Source organism: Trichechus manatus, unplaced genomic scaffold (genome assembly GCF_000243295.1).
Source record: "Trichechus manatus latirostris isolate Lorelei unplaced genomic scaffold, TriManLat1.0 scaffold00309, whole genome shotgun sequence".
Lineage (NCBI taxonomy): Eukaryota > Metazoa > Chordata > Mammalia > Sirenia > Trichechidae > Trichechus > Trichechus manatus.
The window spans coordinates 373,225-377,976 of NW_004444245.1; positions in this window are offsets into that span (position 1 = coordinate 373,225).

Genomic DNA, 4,752 nt, shown 5'->3' on the forward strand with positions numbered 1-4,752 from the left:
TCCGAACATGAGTGAAAAAGACTGAAGGCAAAAAGCACTGTACTCTAGTTGATAAAGTTGTTTCCCACGAGGCTATGGGTTAACAATTCTAAAACCACCATACATCTATAGTGGGGTTGAACAATTAAGTTGTGGCAGACGGCGGGAGCCAGGTTTCTCACTGTTGGAGTGGGAGGTTACAGACAGACAAGGGGAGGAGGCTAGAATGATCCCTGTGGCGACATCACTATGGACTCATGTTTACATATACACATGGTTACATATATAAATATTTATAGATGTTGTATATACACAGGTTAATATACCCACATATATTTCCTTGCTTTGTCAGCAGAGAGGTCTGGAAGCAAAAATAACTCCAGTAGGCAATAAGCACACCTAACACCTTGACCTTTGTTTCTAATACCATTGCCCAATAAATGACTCCTTGGAGAAATGGCTGATTAGAGGACTGGGGCAGGACATATACAAGATGAGCCTGGAGCATGCTGTTGTTGCTGTTAGGTGCCGCCGAGCTGATTCCGACTCATAGCGACCCCACGTACAACAGAACACAACACTGCCCGGTCCTGCGCCATCCTCACAATCGTTGCTATGCTTGAGCCCACTGTTGCAACTACTGTGTCAATCCATCTCATTGAAGGTCTTCCTCTCTTTCACTGACCCTCTCCTTTACCAAGCATGATGTCCTTCTCCAGAGACTGGTCCCTCCTGATAACATGTCCAAACTATGTGAGCCAAAGTCTCACCATCCTCACTTCCGAGGAGCACTCTGGCTGTGTTTCTTCCAAGACAGACTTGTTCGTTCTTCTGGCAGTCCGTGGTATATTCAATATTGTTTGCCAACACTGTAATTCAAAGCCATCAATTCTTACTCTGTCTTCCTTATTCATTGTCCAGCTTTCGCATGCATATGAGGCGACTGAAAATATCATGGCTTGGGTCAGGCGCACCTTAATCCTCAAAGTGACATCTTTGCTTTTGAACACTTTGAAGAGGTCTTTTGCAGCAGATTTGCCCAGTGCAATGCATGCTTTAATTTCTTGACTGCTGCTTCCATGGGTGTTGATCGTGGATCCACGTAAAATGAAATCCATGACAACTTCAATCTTTTCTCCGTTTATCATGATGTTGCTTATGGGTCCAGTTGTGAGGATTTTTGTTTTCTTTATGTTGAGGTGTAATCCATACTGAAGACTGTAGTCTTTGATCTTCATCAGTAAGTGTTTCAAGTCCTCTTCACTTTCAGCAAGCAAGGTTGTATCATCTGCATATCGCAGGTTAATGAGTCTCCCACCAATCCTGATGCCTCGTTCTTCTTCATACAGTCCAGCTTCTCAGATTATTTGCTCAGCATACAGATTGAGTAAGTGTGGTGAAAGGATATAACCCTGACACACACCTTTCTTGATTTTAAACCACACAGTATCCCCTTGCTCTGTTCGAATGACTGCCTCTTGGTCTATGTATAGGTTCTGCGTACACACATGTAGCATCTCACAGGGCTGGAAAGGAAGTAATAACACACACACATACACTGTGTCAAAGAGGCACAGAAGCCAATTCAAAGAGCTCCCAAAGGCCAAAGATGGAACAATTAGAGCAACAAAATAAAGCAGTATTAGACTATAACTCCAAGTATAAATTAAACACCTGTGAGTCCATGCTAAGATAAAGAAATGACTGAATATACAAATACATGTGGGAAAAGAGAGAAATCTGTGACGAATACCAAATCCTGTATGTAGATACTCCCCCACCCACCCCCCTCCCCGGAGGAGGCGGGCAGAACTGCCCACTCCTCACGTGAGTGACTCCCGAAGAGCACAGATGGAGACGGGGAGAGTGGCTTTACAGAGGCCGACACTGACGAACACTCCCTCAGCCAGGTGTGCGAGGCCAGCCGCAGCGGTGATGGCACGTTGAGAACACGCACCCGGGACGTGTGACGGAATGACAAGGGCACTTCACCTCCGAGGTCTTCCTCTCCTAAAATCCGTGAGAAAATCATCAGACAAATTCCGATGGAGGGACAGCCTACAAAATATCTGATGGTGCTCCTCAAACTGTCCATGTCACCAAAAACAAGGAACCTCTGAGAAACTGCCATGGCCCAAAGGAGCCCAAGAAGGCACAGGAACTTAATGTCACATGGGATCCCGGACCAAAAAAGGGCAATGGTCAAAACTAGGGCATCCGAAAAGTGTATGGACTTTTGTTAACAATGTAGCAGTTTTGGTTCATTTATTGCCACAAATGCCCCTGACGAATATCCAGTGGGAACAATAGGGAGAAGAGTGGGCGGGGTACAGGACAACTCTCTGGTCTAATCTTGGCAATCTTTCTGTCAATCTAAAACTTTTCCAATATAAAAGTGTATTTAAAACATAAAAACAAACAAAATCCTTTTACGGGGTCTGCGTGTGTGAGCACAGCTGTTGGGCAAGGGGTGCTGCAGGGGTAGGGGGCCAGGTTGCCTGCTTTTCTGCCGGTCCCAGGCCTGTCAGGTTGTCCCTCCCAGTCCCATGAGGCCACTCGCCCCCAGCCCCCATGCTGCTCTGGCCCCCAGCCAGGATAGCCCTTCCCCAGCCCTGACAGCCGCCTCCCTCACCATTCTCGTCCCCTCCCTGGCTCAGCGGCTCGCTCTCTCGCTCCCGCCTGGCCCCGGGGAGTTTGCCGCACAAAGCCCTTCAAGGTGGACTCCAGCCTCCCCTTTGTTCCAGCTAATTCTCATTCCAAAGCGCACTGCGCCTGCCCGCCCCAAAGACCAGAGCCCCCATTCTTCCTCTTGGGGCCCAAGTCCTCTGGATAACCAGTCACTCCAGGGCGGGCAGACGCCACCCAGCCCACCCCCGGGGTCCACAGCTGCCATAGACCCGGGTGGGCCCTGCCGTCCCCATCACCTGTGGGCATTGGATCCAATCTGGAAGCCCAGACTCCCAGGCCACCCCCTCCCTGCTCTCTCTACAGCTCGGCCCTCTCTCCCCTCCCCCTCCCTCTCTCCCTCCCCCTCCCCAGCTCCCGTCCCATCCCCAGCCCTAACTGGGCTCCCGAAAGGCACTGGGCTCCCCAGGACACTTGGCTTCTTTCTCACCTGGCAGTCGCAGTAGGCAGTCTGGGCTGGGCAGCAGGTCACCAGGGCGGCCCACTCCGTCCTGCACACTCGGGCCCCCTGGCAGGACAGGCCTCAGCTCAGACAGGGCTGGGGGCCTGGGAGGGGAGGGGGGCATGACACTCATTTGCAAGCCCTGGGACCGAGTGTGAGCCTCCTTTCCCAGGGCTGGGGAGCCCTTGGCCTTGGTCTCCAGGATATTCAGCGCCCAGCTCCAGGCGCCCCCAGTAACACTGTAACTGTCCCTATCAGCCCGGCCTGACAATCCCGAGGAGGTCAGGAGGACAGGACAAGCTAGCTGAGTGCTCTGCCAGAGCCCAGCCAGGGAAGCCTGTCCTTTGCCTCCTGCAGGTCCCAGCGGAAGCAGTGAAGCAAAGGAGGAAGGGACCGAGCAGTGGGCACAAAGGCGAGGGCAGGGGAGGTGCAGGGAGCAGATGGGACACCCGTGTCGAATTTGGGTTTTGTCTTCAGGGACTAGAAAGCACACAGAAGGGAGATCCTGCCACCTCGAGGGTCCCATCAGACGAAGCATGGCCCTGCTCCTCACACTCTTGGGGTCCCTCTGAGGTGCTGCCCCTCCCTCACTGAGCAGGCTCAATCTGGCTTGGTCCGGAACTGCTTTGCTTCCTAAAGCCACTGGCTGCTGAGGGCTTAGCTTAACGGGATGAGGCATCTGGGGACTGGAGTGGTAAGATCAGGGAGCCCGGGATGGAGGGGACATCCCCAGGCTGCAGCTCCCCAGCCTGGGCAGCGGTCCTTCCTTCTCCACCCCAGGCTAGTCTGCGCCCTGGAACATTCCTAGCAGCTAGCAGGGGGGAGACTGTCCAACAACCTGGCTCAGGCTGGGGAGGCCTGGAGGTCCCTGGGGAGCTGAGGCCTGAGGCTGAGGACTTTGGGGGCAGGTCTGTGCCCTAGCCAGGCACCAGAGGGCAGCCTTATCCTATTCCTGCCACACACCCGCACACACACCCACACCCACACACACCCACCCACACCCAGTACTCCCCAGGTCAGGTGCCTTCCCCCACCCCCACCCCGCGCAGGGTTCAGGGTGGCAAGGGCCACTCAGCCCCTGCCCCCTGCAGGCTTCTCCACCTCGTGACAAAGCCACCTTGTTCCTCAGCCAGGCTGGCTCCCCGTGGCCCGCTTCACAGACTCCCAAGACCTGTTACCCCAACACCTGGCCCAGACCTCAAGCAGCTTCCAGGGATGCGCCCCTTGCAAACTCCCGCTGCCCCCTGGAGGCAGGCCTCCCTCACCCCACCCAGCCTTTCTCCCTGCAGACCTGCCCCCAGCCCCCTTCGAAGCGGGGGAAGGCGAAGCTTTATAAGCCTTGGAACCCAACCCACGCCAGCCCCCCGCCGCGGCTTTTAAGCGACGAGAGACTGGATGAGCTGTACCGGCCTGGGGGCGCAGGGGTGCCCGGCGGAGGCGAGAGCCCGGAAAGGGGAAGGAAGGAGGGGACGGTGGGGTAGGGGGAACCTAGGATGTCTGGATGGCGGCCAGCCGACTACCGTTTTCCCGGCGCCGGGAGCAGGCGGCCGCGGAGGGTCGGGCCGGGAGGCCCCCCCGGCTGGGGCGCGGCGTCGCGTCCAGCCTCCCGCGCCCGCTGGAGCGGCGTCTTCTCCTCCGGAGGAAGG